Source organism: Bubalus kerabau, chromosome 10 (assembly GCF_029407905.1).
Source record: "Bubalus kerabau isolate K-KA32 ecotype Philippines breed swamp buffalo chromosome 10, PCC_UOA_SB_1v2, whole genome shotgun sequence".
NCBI classification, from domain to species: Eukaryota; Metazoa; Chordata; class Mammalia; order Artiodactyla; family Bovidae; genus Bubalus; species Bubalus kerabau.
Genome location: NC_073633.1, coordinates 7,030,796 through 7,048,795, shown reverse-complemented (window position 1 = coordinate 7,048,795; position 18,000 = coordinate 7,030,796). Strand labels below are relative to the sequence as shown.

The 18,000-nt window shown below is 41.1% G+C and overlaps 1 long non-coding RNA gene across 4 annotated transcripts in view; it reads right to left on the bottom strand.

Annotated features, from left to right (window-relative positions):
* LOC129620799 (uncharacterized) overlaps nt 1–18,000 on the bottom strand; it is a 173,614-nt gene that overhangs the window by 100,376 nt on the left and 55,238 nt on the right. Inside the window, exon 4 of one of the 4 annotated variants that reach the window (XR_008698712.1) lies at nt 850–1,041. The exons of 2 other annotated variants lie outside the window; for them this stretch is intronic. This is a non-coding gene — a long non-coding RNA (uncharacterized LOC129620799). Of the gene's footprint in view, nt 1–849; nt 1,042–5,234; nt 6,023–18,000 lie in introns of those variants that run through there. One more of the 4 variants, XR_008698711.1, reaches the window with a different exon arrangement.

Below are 18,000 nucleotides of genomic sequence, written 5' to 3'. Positions count from 1 at the left end.
TGATTCAATAATTATACATTATAAAATAAGAATAAGGATAAATGATCACCATAAAAGACTACCATAAGACCAGTTAATCACTCATTACTATGCAAAGCTGTGATAGTGTTATTAGCTATATTCTCTGTGTGGGAATTGTACATTACTCATGTATATTTGCATCAATATACACCTTTTAATTACTTCTAATATGAGGTGCATTCATGTAAGTTATGACATACTGGAACTTGAAATAAAGCTTTAAATCTTTTGAAACAAGTAAATATATTTAATAAAACAGCATTCATTGATGGTATTAAAAATATGTACATTAAAAACTGTTAGTAAACTGGACCCCTAAGGCTATTTCAAGCACCTAGCAGAGTGCCTACAATATAAGCATCCAATAAGTTATAATATGACTGCATAAACAATGATTCTGTCATTTGATACAGAATATTTACCTTAAAGCAAGAGCAATTGTTTCTTCACTTTATGGTGAAAACTCAGAGGCATTTCCCAATCAGGGATTAGAGGAAAATGCTTACTCTGCTGTTATTTACCTCTGAAATAAGTTAAAAAATGAAAGATATAAATGATAATTTTAAAAAGAGAAGATAAAATTACTATTGACAAATGATCTGATTGTCTCCCTGGAGATTCCTTATCCTCTCCTCATCTCTTCCATCTTCCTCTGCTCAATGCCTCCCCCTTCTTCCCCAAACCCACATGCATAAATAAATCAGCACAGGATAGAAGGGAAACCATTCTTGGCCATCAATGTTTAAAGACCATTTAATAATGTACTCACTTGCAGTCTTACATCCTGGGCTTACCAGTCATGTTCCCCAAACTGCCACAGTCCTTCTGGAACAGAAGCATGCCTTCCCATCTCAGTCCTGTCGTTCTTTTTTTCAGTACTGAGCAAGTCTTTTGTCAATGCCAAAGAATGCTCAAACTACCGCACAATTGCACTCATCTCACACGCTAGTAAAGGAATGCTCAAAATTCTCCAAGCCAGGCTTCAGCAATATGTGAACCGTGAACTTCCAGATGTTCAAGCTGGTTTTAGAAAAGGCAGAGGAACCAGAGATCAAATTGCAAACATCCACTGGATCATGGAAAAAGCAAGAGAGTTCCAGAAAAACATCTATTTCTGCTTTATTGACTATGCCAAAGCCTTTGACTGTGTGGATCACAAGAAACTGTGGAAAATTCTGAAAGAGATGGGAATACCAGACCACCTGACCTGCCTCTTGAGAAACCTATATGCAGGTCAGGAAGCAACAGTTAGAACTGGACATGGAACAACAGACTGGTTCCAAATAGGAAAAGGAGTACGTCAAGGCTGTATATTGTCACCCTGCTTATTTAACTTATATACAGAGTGCATCATGAGAAACGCTTGGCTGGAAGAAGCACAAGCTGGAATCAGGATTGCTGGGAGAAATATCAGTAACCTCAGATATGCAGATGACACCACCCTTATGGAAGAAAGTGAAGCGAAACTAAAAAGCCTCTTGATGACAGTAAAAGTGGAGAGTGAAAAAGTTGGCTTAAAGCTCAACATTCAGAAAACGAAGATCATGGCATCTGGTCCCATCACTTCATGGGAAATAGATGGGGAAACAGTGGAAACAGCGTCAGACTTTATTTTTTGGGGCTCCAAAATCACTGCAGATGGTGATTGCAGCCATGAAATTAAAAGATGCTTACTCCTTGGAAGAAAAGTTATGACCAACCTAGATAGCATATTCAAAAGCAGAGACATTACTTTGCCAACAAAGGTTCGTCTAGTCAAGGCTATGGTTTTTCCAGTGGTCATGTATGGATGTGAGAGTTGGACTGTGAAGACGGCTGAGCGCTGAAGAATTGATGCTTTTGAACTGTGGTGTTGGAGAAGACTCTTGAGAGTCCCTTGGACTGCAAGGAGATCCAATCAGTCCATTCTGAAGGAGATCAGCCCTGGGATTTCTTTGGAAGGAATGATGCTAAAGCTGAAACTCCAGTACTTTGGCCACCCCATGCGAAGAGTTGACTTATTGGAAAAGACTCTGATGCTGGGAGGGATTGGGGGCAGGAGAAGAAGGGGACGACAGATGATGAGATGGCTGGATGGCATTACTGACTCGATGGACGTGAGTCTGAGTGAACTCCGGGAGTTGGTGATGGACAGGGAGGCCTGGCGTGTTGCGATTCATGGGGTCGCAAAGAGTCGGACATGACTGAGTGACTGAACTGAACTGAACTGAGCAAGTCTGACACTGGAATTACTTCTGTTCCTTTAGTGACTTGAAAAATCACAGCCTACAACCTGCTAGGAAGAGATGATGATCTCTCTTTTGAACTGAAAACTAATCTAAAAATGAAAGTGCTTTCCTTGTCACTACAAGAGAATAATCTATAATTCCAAATATTTTGATTTTATATACCACAAATCCTACCAAAGGACAAACCCTTTAATAAATCCATTGTGTATGAACTTTTGTACCATTTTGTTCATCACTGATTCCTTGTTATCAATGAGTTCAATTTCCATTGGAAAGTGCTAACAATTTTCTTTAAAAGTTTGAGAATTGATACTTTAAGAAATTCATATCTTTTATGTCTCACAGTAGTCAAGAATAAAATCAGAAGCATGATAGCAGTAGAAGTGAACCAATAATAATTTTTAAAGTAGATTCTATTGAAATACTGAAAAGGGTTAGGGATAAGGTTTCCAGTCTGTCATAATACAAGTGGTTTAAGAATCTACTAATCTATCATTTAAAATATTTTAATGTATTTTCTTATTAGATTGAGTTCCCAACCATTTTATTAGTTTTCCAAATATTTTATGTTCACTATACAAAAAAGCAAAAATATTTGGAAGCTTAATAACCATTTTAAAGCTTCAGTTTATCTTAAATGTAGTTTTCTTTTGAAAAATAATAAACCTAATCCATGGCATCAGAAATTCAATTAGACTATTTCACAGGCAATGGTTTCTTATTTAGTGGTGCAATCATCCATAAAATGGAATTCTTTCAGAGTTTATTGAGCCATTTTTAATTGTTTTTTCCTTAAAATCAGACTGAAGGCTGCTATAAGAAGGAACAATATGTATCTCCTAGGGCATGTTTAAGTGCTTTAGACCAATATATAACACTTTCAGCTAAAGGAGTCTTTGTAGGTTTCCATTCAATTAAAATCTGAATTTACAGTTCTAAATGTTCTGAGTTAAACATATATATACACACTTATGGGCTTCCCAGGTACTGCTAGCGGTAAAGAACCTGTCTGTCAATGCAGGAAACATAAGAGACATGGGTTCAACCCCTGGGTTGAGAAGATTGGAGGAGGAAATGACTACCCACTGCAGTATTCTTGACTGGAGAATTCGAGGGAGAGAGGAGCCTGGTGGGCTATAGTCCATAGGGTTGCACAGAGTTGGACACAACTGAGGCAGCTTAGCACACAGCACACACACACACACACACACACACACACACACACACACAAAATTCAGTTCAGTTTCTCAATAGTGTCTGAATCTTTGTGATCACATGGACTGCAGCATGCCAGGCTTTCTTGGCATCGCCAACTCCCAGAGTTTACTCAAACTCATGTCCATTGAGTCAGTTTTGCCATCCAACCATCTCATCCTCTGTCGTCCCCTTCTCCTCCTGCCTTCAATCTTTCCCAGCATCAGGGTCTTTTCCAATGAGTCAGTTCTTCGCATCAGGTGGCCAAAGTATTGGAGTTTCAGCTTCGGCATCAGTTCTTCCAATAAATATTCAGGACTAATTTCCTTTAGGATTGACTGGTTTTTTATATCCTTGCAGTCCAAGGGTCTCTCAAGAGTCTTCTGCAACACCACAGTTCAAAAGCATCAATTCTTTGGCACCCAGCTTTCATTATAGTCCAACTCTCACATCCATACATGACTACTGGAAAAACCATCTAGCCTTGACTAGATGGATCTTTGTTGGCAAAGTAATGTCTCAGCTTTTTAATAAGCTGTCTATGTTTGTCATAGCTTTTCTTACAGGGAGCAACTGCCTTTTAATTTCATGGCTGCAGTCATCATCTGAAGTGATCTGGGACCCCAAGAAAATAAAGTCTCTCACTTTTTCCACTCTTTACCAATCTATTATCCATGCAGTGATGAGATTGGATGCAATGATTTCCATTTTTTGAATGTTGAGTTTTAAGCAAACTTTTTCACTCTCCTCTTTCACTTTCATCAAGAGGCTCTTTAGTTCTTCTTCACTCTCTGCCATAAGGTTGCTGTCATCTGCATATCTGAGGTTATTGATATTTCTCCCAGCAATCTTGATTCCAGCTTGTGCTTCATCCAGCCCAGCATTTTGCATGATGTACTCTGCATATAAGTTAAATAAGCAGGGTGACAATATACAGCCTTGACGTACTTCTTTCCCAATTTGGAACCAGTCCATTGTTCCATGTTCAGTTCTAACTATTGCTTCTTGACCTACATCCAGGTTTCTCAGGAGGTAGGTAAGGTGGTCTAGTATTCCCATCTCTTGAAGAATTTTCCACAGTTGGTTGTGATCAACACAGTCAAAGCCTTTAGTGTAGTCAGTGAAGCAGAAATGATGTATTTCTGGAATTCTTTTGCTCCTTCTATGGTCCAACGGATGCCGGCATTTGATCTCTGGTTCCTCTGCCTTTTCTAAATCCAGCTTGAACATCTGGAAGTTCTCAACTCATGTACGGTTGAAGCCTAGCTTGGAGAATTTTAAGCATTACTTTGCTAGCATGTGAGATGAGTGCAATTGTGCAGTAGTCTGAATGTTCTTTGGCATTGCCTTTCTTTAGGATTGGAATAAAAACTGACATTTTCCAGTCCTGTGACCACTGCTGAGTTTTCCAAAACGCCTGGCATATTGAGTGCAACACTTGCACAGCATCATCTTTTAGGATTTGAAATAGCTCAAATGGAATTCCACCACCTCCACTAGCTTTGTTCATAGTGATGCTTCCTAAGGCCCACTTGACTTCACATTCCAGGATGTCTGGCTCTAGGTGAGTGAGCACACCATCGTGGTTATCTGGGTCATAAAGATCTTGTCTGTATAGTTCCTCTGTATATTCTTGCCAACTCTTCATTTTCTGCTTCTGTTAGGTCAATACCATTTCTGTCCTTTATTGAGCCCATCTTTGCATGAAATATTCCCTTGGTATCTTTAATTTTCTTTAGAGATCTCCAATCTTTCCAATTCTATTTTTTTCCTTATTTCTTTGCATTAATCACTTAGGAAGGCTTTCTTATCTCTCCTTGCTGTTCTTTGGAACTCTGCATTCAGATAGGTATATCTTTCCTTTTCTCCTTTGCCTTTAGCTTCTATTCTTTGCTCAGCTATTTGTAAGTCCTCCTCAGACAATCCTTTTGCCTTTTTTCATTTATTTTTCTTGGGGATGGTCTTGATCACTGCCTCCTGCACAATGTCACGAACCTCCATCCATAGTTCATCAGGCACTCTATCAGATCTAATGCTTTGAATCTATTTGTCACTTCCACTTATAAGAGGCTTGATTTAGGTGACACCTGAATGGTCTAGTGGTTTTTCCTGCTTTCTTCAATTTAAGTCTGAATTTGGCAATAAGGAGTTCATGATGTGAGCCACACTCAGCTCCCGGACTTGTTTTTGCTGACTGTATAGAGCTTCTCCATCTCTGGCTGCAAAGAATATAATTAATCTGATCTCAGTATTGACTATCTGGTGGTGTCCATGTGTAGAGTTTTCTCTTGTGTTGTTGCTGGAAGAAGGTGTTTGCTATGATCAGTGCATTCACTGGCAAAACTCTGGTAGCCTTTGCCCTACTTCATTTGTACTCCAAGTTCAAATTTGCCTATTACTCCAGGTTTCTCTTAATTTCCTACTTTTGCATTCCAGTGCCTTACAATGAAAAGGACACCTTTTTTGGGTGTTAGTTCTAGAATGTCTTGTAGGTTCTCATAGAACCATTCAACTTCAGCTTCTTCAGCATTAGTGGTTGGGGCATAGACTTGGATTACTGTGATATTGAATGGTTTGCCCTAGAAATGAACAGAGATCATTCTGTCATTTTTGAGATTGCACCCAAGTACTCATTTCAGACTCTTTCATTGACTATGAGGGCTACTCCATTTCTTCTCTGGGATTCCTGCCCATAGTAGTAGATGCAATGGCCCTCTGAATTAAATTCACCCATTCTGGTCCATTTTAGTTCACTGCTTCCTAAAATGTTGATATTCACAAACAGGAGATATTGCCATCTCCTGTTTGACCTTGATTCACGGACCTAACATTCCAGGTCCCTATGCAATATTGTTCTTTACAGAATCAGACTTTACTTCTACCACCAATCACATCCACAACTGAGTGTTGTTTTTGCTTTGGCTCAGCCTCTTCATCCTTTCTGGAGCTATTTCTCCACTCTTCTCCAGTAATAAATTGGGTACCTACTGACTTGGGGAGTTCATCTTTCAGTGTGTGTGTGTATATATACACACATATACATGTATATATAAAAACGTGAGTATTCCGGTAGATATTCTGGTATTACAGTGACAACAGTACTTCACTTCCTTGTAAGCAGTTCCTTTTAGAAACCTAAACATGCCCCCTACTTGTAATGATTATATACACCGTGATGTCTCAACACAATTAGTTGAATTTAGCCACTAAGAATGATAACAACCATATACCACTACCAAGTGGGATTCATCCCACATTCACAAGCATAGTTTGACATGTGAAAATCAATGTGATGCACATCAACAAAAGACAAAACCACATGATCATCTCTATAGATGCAGAAAAAGCATTTGACAAAATTAAACATTCATTTACAATAAAAACTCTTAAACCAAAGTGGGTATAAATGGAATATATCTCAACATAACAAAAGCTACTTATGGCAAACCCACAGCCAATATAATACTCAACAGTGAAAAGCTGACAGCCTTCCTACTAAAATCTCAAACAAGACAAGGATACCCACTTTCACCACTTCTATTCAACACACTATTGGCAGTCCTAGCCACAGCAATCAGATGAGAAAAATAAACGAAAGGGATCCCAACTGGAACGGAAGAGGGAAAACTGTCAGTATGTGCCAATGGCATGATGCTCCATATAGAAAACCCTAACGGCTCCCTGCCCTCTCATGCCTGTGGACAAGCTTGGTCTGGCCCTACCTGTGCTCCACTTGACAACACAAGAATATTCAAGGGAAGAGCATAGCCAGAAACTACATCACTTAAAATTCAAGACCATGAAAACTCCTTCTCCCACCTTCTGTCAATTTCCCTTTTGAGAGCTTCACCATCAGATCACCAAACAACATTACCCCATGTCCATCCTTAACCTCTAACAAAGAGAGTAATCCCCTCACTCCCCTACATTTCACTTTCCATGGTTTCAGTCCCCCATGGCCAACTATGATCTGAAATACTAATGGAAAATTCCAGAAATAAACGACTGGTGCATTTTAAACTGCATGCCATTCTCAGCAGCATGATGAAAACTCCACTCTCCTCCTCTATCCTGCCTCAGAAGTGAGTCATCCCTTTATCCACTGTATCCACACTTTGTATGCTACCTGCCCATTAATACAAATGAAAACAGTGTACCTAGGCTTTAGTACTATCCACAATTTCAGGCATCCATGGTGGGGCTTGAATTGTATCCCCCACAGATAATGGGGGGCCACTATAGGCTATACCCTTTAGTTCATCCTCTAAGCCAGAAAGGCCAAATCCAGGCACTGCCTGATTTTGTAAATAAACAGTTATTGGAACAGAGTCACACAAAATTTGTTTGTGTGTTTTCTGTTTGGGCTGTTTTCATGCTGCAACGTCAGAGAAAAATGGCTGTGACAGAAACATGCTTAAGGTTCAAAAAGCCTAAATACTTGCTATCTGACCCTGTAAAGAAAAACTTTGCTGACCCCTGTTACTGAAATGCAAGTCCATGTGCCCAACACACAGTGAGGCTAAACAATACCAAAACTTAGGAGTCTGGAACAGAGACAGGCTTATTGAAGGCCATGCAAGGAGATGGGTGGTTCATCTCTTAAAAATCCCAAACTCCCCAAAAGTTTTCAGCAAAGCCCTTTTCTAGGAAAGGTGAGGGAGGGTCGTGGTTAGTTGTTGCAAACATTTTGGTGTCAGATCCTTTGTTCTAGGGATCCTGTCATGGTCAGGTAATGATATTCCTATAAATCTCTAACAAACTGACATGATTCTCTGTTCTGACAAGAAAGGATGAGGTCCCGAGGCATGAGTTTCCCCTCCAAGGACCCGGTCTTGGCTAAGAGGAGGCAGCTTTCAGCTGGCAGCTCCCCCAGGGCCAGTCCCCAGACGCTGCCACCAACTGTCATCGCTGTGGGAGCCAGGCACCCAGGACCCAACTGGCCCTCAGGCTCCTGAGACTGCCCCTGTGGACCAGGTTCTCAGGCTGTGTCCCACCCAGAGGGCCCTGCCATTAGGTCACAGAGATAGGGATGGTGCGGGGGCGAGGCTCACTGCTTCCTCAGCACCTGGGCCCAGCCACTGGGTAGCCTTGGCAAATGCTCTGGAACCCTGCAGGACACAGGACACTGCCCCCAGCCTGCCTCCTGCTCCCAGCTCACCTGCTGGCCCAAGGTGAGCTGGGAAGCCCTGGGGAGATAGGGTCTGCCTCTTACCTTACTCTCTGCCAGCCACTGGGCAGCCTTGGGTAATACTCTGGAGCCCTGCAGGACACAGCCCCTAGCCTGCCCCCTACCCCCAGCTCACCTGCTGGTCCAGGGCAGGGTAAGCTTAGGGCCCCCAGGGGAGACAGGCTCTGCCTCTTACCTTACTCTCTGCCTGATGATGACCAAACGCTACTCTCTGACCTGTTGGCTAAAAATGCCCCCACTGACAGTTGCCCCTTGACAGCTGGTCACTTGGGGGCAGGGCCCACTGAGGCACCAACCAGTGGCTGAGCAGGACAAACAAGGGTTCCTAGTAACTCTTAACATACTGGGGGCAGGGGTTTTGTAAGGGTACACACTACTGCTGTGTGCTAAGGGCTGTGCTCAGGGGCACTTTATTACATTCAGATTCCTTCAAAGCCCATCTTGAAGGTGATGGTCTTGTACGTTCTTCAATATACCACCCTCGGACGGGCTGAATTAATGGCTTTGTCACTAATATGTCCACAGCCCTTTATGCATCCTCTATAAAATCAATGAATACTTTATATGATAGCTGTTGACTACAGGTCTGTCTCCTTCTGATGGAAGCACTTATTGTAGTGGTGGCCCCAGGTGGAACCCAAGGCATAAAGGGCCTTCCCCTCCCTGGCTCTGGCCTGCATGTTCCGTTGATACAGACACCAGCTAAACAGTCTTACTCAGCTATTGGTCAGGCACCCTAGGGGGCCCCTCCTCCCCACCAAGTAAGCAATGGTCAACCAGCAACCAGTTGACAGCCCTGCTCTGCCGCTGATCGATGCCACTGGAAGCCCCTCCCCACCTCTAGCATATATAAAAGGACCATGAATCTTGACTGAGAGGAGACGGTTCTTAGAGATGCTAGTCTGCCGTCTCCTCAGTTTCCTGGCTTTTCGATTAAAGTCATCATTTCTTGCTCCAAAATTCATCTCCCAATTTACCGGCCTGTCGTGCAGTGAGCAGAATGAGCTTGGGCTCAATAACATTATCTTAAGGTATAGGATCATATCATCCCTAAATGCCCAAGACCTGCCTAGTATAGCATCTAACCTACAATGATGAATCGTAGTTTGTGACTTATTTTATATTACTGAACAACTGTGTCCAAGGCACTGTAATGAATACTTATAGTCATTCTTTTCCATAACCTTCACAATAACCCTTGTAAGAAGACTGAGGCCCTGAGAGAAGTAAATACTCAAGATGACAGAGTTCATAAGTGGTAGACAAACAGTGTAACTCTGATTTCTCTGACTCCAGTGCCTAGGTGTCTGACCCCTACTCTCGAAAATTAATGTTCATTGAAGAATCCTAGCACCCCTGGGATAAAGCCTACTTGGTGATGGTGTATGATCTTTTTAATGTGTTGTTGGATTCTGATTGTAGAATTTTGTTAAGGACTTTTGCATCTATGTTCATCAGTGATATTGGCCTGTAGTTTTCTTTTTTGTGTGTGACATCTTTGTCATATTTTGGTATTAGGGTGATGGTGGTCTCATAGAATGAGTTTGGAAGTTTACCTTCCTCTGCAATTTTCTCAAAGAGTTTGAGTAGGATAGGTGTTAGCTCCTCTCTAAATTTTTGGTAGAATTCAGCTGTGAAGCCGTCTGGACCTGGGCTTTTGTTTGCTGGAAGATTTCTGATTACAGTTTCAATTTCCATCAACGTAATACACCACATTAACAAATTGAAAAATAAAAGCCATATGATTATCTCAATAGATGCAGAGAAAGCCTTTGACAAAATTCAACATCCATTTATGATAAAAACTCTCCAGGAAGCAGGAATAGAAGGAACATAATAAAAGCTATATATGACAAACCCATAGCAAACATTATCCTCAATGGTGAAAAACTGAAAGCATTTCCCCTAAAGTCACAAACAAGACAAGAGTGCCCACTTTAACCACTACTATTCAACATAGTTTTTGAAGTTTTGGCCACAGCAACCATAGCAGAAAAAGAAATTAAAGGAATCCAAATTGGAAAAGAAGAAGTAAAACTCTCACTGTTTGCAGATGACATGATCCTCTACATGAAAACCCTAGAGAGTCCACCAGAAAATTACTAGAGCTAATCAATGAATATAGTAAAGTTTCAGGATATAAAATCAATACACAGAAATCCCTTGCATTCCTATAATAATGAGAAAACAGAAAGAGAAATTAAGGAAAAAATTCCATTCACCATTGCAATGAAAAGAATAAAATACTTAGAAATATATATACCTAAAGAAACTAAAGACCTATATATAGAAAACTATAAAACACTGGTGAAAGAAATCAAAGAGGACACTAACAGATGGAGAAATATACCATGTTCATGGATCAGAAGAATCAACATAGTGAAAATGAGTATACTACCCAATGCAATCTACAGATTCAATGCAATCCCTATCAAGCTCCCAACGGTATTTTTCACAGAGCTAGAACAAATAGTTTCACAATATGTATGGAAATACAAAAAACCTTGAATAGCCAAAGCAATCTTGAGAAAGAAGAATGGAGCTGGAGGAATCAACCTGCCTGACTTCAGGCTCTACTACAAAGCCACAGTCATCAAGAGAGTATGGTACTGGCACAAAGACAGAAACATAGATCAATGGAACAAAATAGAAAGCCCAGAGATAAGTCCATGCACCTATGGACACCTTATCTTTTACAAAGGAGGCAAGAATATACAATGGAGAAAAGACAATCTCTTTAACAAGTGGTGCTGGGAAAACTGGTCAACCACTTGTAAAAGAATGAAACTAGAACACTTTCTAACACCATACACAAAAATAAACTCAAAATGGATTAAAGATCTAAACATAAGACCAGAAACTATAAAACTCCTAGAGGAGAACATAGGCAAAACACTCTCTGACATACATCACAGCAGGATCCTCTATGACCCACCTCCCAGAATATTGGAAATAAAAGCAAATATAAACAAATGGGACCTAATTAAAATTAAAAGCTTCCTGCACAACAAAGGAAACTATAAGCAAGGTAAAAAGACAGCCTTCAGAATGGGAGAAAATAATAGCAAATGAAGCAACTGACAAAGAACCAATCTCAAAAATATACAAGCAACTTCTGCAGCTCAATTCCAGAAAAATAAATGACCCAATCAAAAAATGGGCCAAAGAACTAAACAGACATTTCTCCAAAGAAGACATACAGATGGTTAACAAACACATGAAAAGATGCTCAACATCACTCCTTATCAGAGAAATGCAAATCAAAATCACAATGAGGTACCATTTCACGCCAGTCAGAATGGCTGTGATCCAAAAGTCTACAAGCAATAAATGCTGGAGAGGGTGTGGAGAAAAGGAACCCTCTTACACTGTTGGTGGGAATGCAAACTAGTACAGCTACTATGGAGAACAGTGTGGAGATTCCTCAAAAAAAACTGGAAATAGAACTGCCTTGGTGCTGCTACTGCTAAGTCACTCCAGTCGTGTCCGACTCTGTGTGACCCCATAGACGGCAGCCCACCAGCCTCCCCCGTCCCTGGGATTCTCCAGGCAAGAACACTGGAGTGGGTTGCCATTTCCTTCTCCAATGCATGAAAGTGAAAAGTGAAAGTGAAGGCGCTCAGTCGTGTCCGACTCTTCGCAACCCCATGGACTGCAGCCTCCTGGGCTCCTCCATCCATGGGATTTTCCAGGCAAGAGTACTGGAGTGGGGTGCCAGTGCCTTCTTCAGAACTGCCTTATGACCCAGCAATCCCACTGCTGGGCATACACACTGAGGAAACCAGAATTGAAAGAGACACATGCACCCCAATGTTCATTGCAGCACTGTTTATAATAGCCAGGACATGGAAGCAACCTGGATGTCCATCAGCAGATGAATGGATAAGAAAGCTGTGGCACATACACACAATGGAGTATTACTCAGCCATTAAAAAGAAAACATTTAAATCAGTTCTAATGAGGTGGATGAAACTGGAGCCTATTATACAGAGTGAAGTAAGCCAGAAAGAAAAACACCAATACAGTATACTAACACATATATATGGAATTTAGAAAGATGGTAATGATAACCCTGTATGTGAGATAGCAAAAGAGACACAGATGTATAGAACAGTCTTTTGGACTCTGTGGGAGAGGGAGAGTGGGATGATTTGGGAGAATGGCATTGAAACATGTATAATATCATATAAGTAATGAATCACCAGTCTAGGTTCAATGCAGGATACAGGATGCTTGGGGCTGGTGTATTGGGATGACCCAGAGGGATGGTATGGGGAGGGAGGTGGGAGGGGGGATCAGGATGGGGAACACGTGTACACCTGTGGCAGATTCATGTTGATGTATGGCAAAACCAATACAATATTGTAAAGTAATTAGCCTCCAATTAAAATAAATAAGTTTAAATTAAAAAAAAAAGAAAATTAATGTTCATTTAATAAGTCTTCTGGTAAAGACTATTAGCTCCTTATTCTGAAATGGTTGAAAATTCACTCAAAAGTATGAGCTAGAGGCTTTGTGTTTACCTGTGCATCTGTTTACTAAAGTGAGATTCTAGAACTCTTTGGGAAGCTGGAGTATTGTGAGGGTGTTCTGCGAATGAGGCTGTCTGCCATCAGCTCTGCCCTGTTCTGCAGCCAAGACAGCATCCTTGTCCCTTGTAACTGTGTAGGTGGTAACCCAGCTGGAAAGGCCAGGGAGGTATAAGGAAAGTGTACATGGGTGGATCACATCTTCAGGTCACAGAAAGGATCTGCAGTCATGGAAATAAGCTGAATCAATAGTTAATTTGAAAAAAATATGTCAGTATATTTATCTGAAAGTGGGAAAAAAGGATGCATGGCACATGCCTTCAGAATAATATAGGGGCTAGGACTAACCAAGCATTGTACATAAGAATATACACTTACTACAGGTTAAAAGTTCTCAGTTAAGTTCAGTCATTCAGTCAAGTCTGACTCTTTGCGACTCCATGAAGTGCAGCACACCAGGCCTCCCTGTCCATCATCAACTCCTGGAGTTTACTCAAACTAATGTCCATTGAGTCGGTGATGCCATCGAATCATTTCATGCTCTGTCATCCCCTTCTCCTCCTGCCTTCAATATTTCCCAGCATCAGGGTCTTTTCAAATGAATCAGCTCTTCACATCAGGTGGCCAAAGTATTGGAGTTTCAGCTTCAACATCAGTCCTTCCGATGAACACCCAAGACTGATTTCGTTTAGGATAGACTCACTGGATCTCCTTAGAGTCCAAGGGACTCTCAAGAGTCTTCTGCAACACCACAGTTCAAAAGCATCAATTCTTCAGCACTCAGCTTTGTGTATAGTCCAACTGTCACATCCATACATGACCACTGGAAAAACCATAGCCTTCACTAGAAGAACCTTTGTTGACAAAATAATGTTTCTGCTTCTTAATATGCTGTCTAGGTTGATCATAACTTTCCTTCCAAGGAGTAAGCGTCTTTTAATTTCATGGCTGCAATCACAATCTGCAGTGATTTTGGAGCCCCAAAAAATAAAGTCAGCCACTGTTTCCATTGTTTCCCCATCTATTTCCCATGAAGTGATGGGACCGGATGCCATGATCTTAGTTTTCTGAACGTTGAGCTTTAAGCCAACTTTTTCACTCTCCTCTTTCACTTTCATCAAGAGGCTCTTTAGTTCTTCTTCACTCTCTGCCATAAGGGTGCTGTCTTCAAAAAGCCTGTTCAGGTGCCACTTGCCGGGGTCCAGCCCCGGTGGATCCAGGGAATTCGAAGCAGGGACGGCGTCGGCGAGGATCAGGAAACAATTGCTTAACTAAACGTTAATTAAGGATATAAAGAGTGGTTAAATAAGGATAGCTCAGTGAGGAAATTCAGTGGAGAAAAGAGGCTGAAAAAAGGATAGCTCAGTGAGGAAATTCAGTGGAGAAAAGAGGCTGAATAATTCAGCCAGAAGGTGAGAAAAAGAACGACATGGGGAGACCAAGCTTCGATGAACAAGGCCTGTACTTCATTTTCCAAAGTAGTTTTTATACCTTAAGTTATGCATAGAGGATAATGGGGGAAGGGGTAGAGTCATGCAGTATGCCAGGCTTTCTTCCTACAAACTTATCATATGCAAAAGTTTAGGTGATTTGCATCATCTTCTGGCCCGGAGGCCTGTTAACATTTTAAGACCCTTTCTTCAGAAAACTTACTTTTCTCTAAAGGTGATTAGTCAAGCGTCACCCTCCAAAAGCATTAGATAAAGTTACATTCCTATAGGGCAAAGGTGTGGTGGGCTATAACAAGAAAAAGAATTAACTCAAGGGTCCAAGGTTGCAAACATTAAAGCTACTACTTACACCAATTATATTAATCAATACACTGCCAGGGACACAGCAGGTGAGGGATATGGAGACTTAGCAGCAAACATTGGCCCAACAAGTGAAAAACCCTTCACCAATACAATTTCTAATCAATCTTTTAACTGCTCAAAGGAATCTGTATTTAGACAGTTTAGAACATCTCATGCCTCTCACAGTTGGGAGGCTCTGAACAATCACATGTGGCCGGAAAAACCTATTCAGGCAGGCTAGAGGACTTCCAAAGGAGTTTGTAGGTTGAAACACTGTCACACCCAGAAATTATTAACTGGAGCTGTAAGTTAACTCTTTTTTCAGAGAGAGGTAGTGGGGGACAGCCCCCCGTAAAGTCAGAGGTGTAGGTGAGAGCACAAAGCAGAAAGTAGGCAGACTCTGGTTTTGGGGGTAGATGCTCGAGAATTTCCAGGGGGACTCCTGAGGCTCCATCTCGCCTTTGCGTATGCCGAGCCTCCTTCCTCATGACCTTTGCCAGGGGCGGAGCTCCTGCTCCCGGCAATCTGCATATCTGAGGTTATTGATATTTCTCCCGGCAATCTTGATTCCAGCTTGTGCTTCATTCAGCCCAGTGTTTCTCATGATGCATTCTGCATATAAGTTAAATAAGCAGGGTGACAAGATACAGCCTTGATGTACTCCTTTTTCTATTTGAACAAGTCTGTTGTTCCAGGTCCAGCTCTAACTGTTGCTTCCTGACCTGCATACAGGTCTCTCAAGAGGCAGGTCAGGTGGTCTGGTATTCCCATCTCTGAGAATTTTCCACAGTTTCTTGTGATCCACACAGTCAAAGGCTTTGGCATAGTCAATAAAGCAGAAATAGATGTTTTTCTGGAACTCTTTTGCTTTTTCGATGATCCAGCGGATGTTTGCAATTTGATCTCTGGTTCCTCTGCCTTTTCTAAAACCAGCTTGAACATCTGGAAGTTCACGGTTCACATATTGCGGAAGCCTGGCTTGGAGAATTTTGAGAATTACTTTACTAGCGTGTGGGATGAGTGCAATTGTGCAGTAGTTTGAGCATTCTTTGGCATTGCCTTTCTTTGGGATTGGAATGAAAACTGACCTTTTCCAGTCCTGTGGCCACTGCCGAGTTTTCCAAATTTGCCTGTATGTTGAGAGCAGCACTTTCACAGCATCATCTTTTAGGATTTGAAATAGCTCAACTGGAATTCGATTACCTCCACTAGCTTTGTTCGTAGTGATGCTTTCCAAGGCCCACTTGACTTCACATTCCAGGATGTCTGGCTCTAGGTGAGTGATCATACCATCGTGATTATCTGGGTTGTGAAGTTGTTTTTTTTTTTTTTTTTTTTTTTTTTGTATAGTTCTTCTGTGTATTCTTGTCACCTCTTCTTAATATCTTCTGCTTCTGTTAGGTCCATACCATTTCTGTCCTTTATTGAGCCCATCTTGGCATGAAATGTTCCCTTGGTATCTCTAGTTTTCTTGAAGAGATCTCTAGTCTTTCCTGTTCTATTGTTTTCCTCTATTTCTTTGCATTGATTGCTGAGGAAGGCTTTCTTATCTCTCCTTGCTATTCTTTGGAACTCCAAGGCATTCAAATGGGTATATCTTTCATTTTCTCCTTTGCTTTTTGCTTCTCTTCTTTTCACAGCTATTTGTAAGTACTCCTCAGACAACATTTTGCTTTTTTGCATTTCTTTTTCTTGGGGATGGTTTTGATGCCTGTCTCATGTATAATGTCATGAACCTCCGTTCATAGTTCATTAGGCATTCTGTCTATCAGATCTAGTCCCTTAAATCTATTTCTCACTTCCACTGTATAATCATAAGGGATTGGATTTAGGTCATACCTGAATGGTTTAGTGGTTTTCTCCACTTTCTTCAATTTAAGTCTAAATCTGGCAATAAGGAGTTCATGGTCTGAGCCACAGTCAGCTCCCTGTCTTGTTTTTGCTGACCGTATAGAGCTTCTCCATCTTTGGCTGCAAAGAATATAATCAATCTGATTTCGGTGTTGACCATCTGGTGATGTCCATGTGTAGAGTCTTCTCTTGTGTTGTTGGAAGAGGGTGTTTGCTATGACCAGACCATTCTCTTGGCAAAACTCTATTAGCCTTTGCCCTGCTTCATTCTGTTTTCCAAGGCCAAATTTTCCTGTTACTCCAGGTATTTCTTGACTTCCTACTTTTGCATTCCAGTCCCCTATAATGAAAAGGACATCTGTTTTGGGTGTTAGTTCTAAAAGGTCTTGTAGGTCTTCATAGAACCGTTCAACTTCAGCTTCTTCAGCGTTACTGGTTAGGGCATAGACTTGGATTACTGTGATATTAAATGGTTTGCCTTGGAAACGAACAGAGTATCATTCTGTCGTTTTTGAGATTGCATCCAAGTACTGCATTTCAGACTCTTTTGTTGACTATCATGGCTACTCCATTTTTTCTAAGGGATTCCTGACCACAGTAGTAGATATAATGGTCATCTGAGTTAAATTCACCCATTCCAGTCCATTTTAGTTCGCTGATTTCTAGAATGTCAACTTTCACTCTTGCCATCTCCTGTTTGACCACTTCCAATTTGCCTTGATTCATTGACCTAACATTCCAGGTTCCTATGCAATGTTGCTCTTTACAGCATCGGACCTTGCTTCTATCACCACCCACATGCACAACTGGCTATTGTTTTTGCTTTGGCTCCATCCCTTTCATTCTTTCTGGAGTTATTTCTCCACTGATCTCCAGTAGCATATTGGGCACCTACCGACCTGGGGAGTTCATCTTTCAGTGTCCTATCTTTTTGCCATCTAAAGGGTCTAGATGAAGTGAATTTACTTATTAGTGTGTAGACTTCTATTCAGTAGAACAGACAACTCCCAAAGATTTATGGCCTGTTATAGTGGGATGGCCAAAGTTTTCATTGGGTTTTTACCAGTGGATGTTATAAAAAACCCAAACAAACTTTGTGGCCAAATCAATACATTAAATAGTTTTATAACTAATTCAGCTACCTTAGGATAATATTTCTTTATCAAGTTACCTATAAATGTCCTGGATTCTTAAAT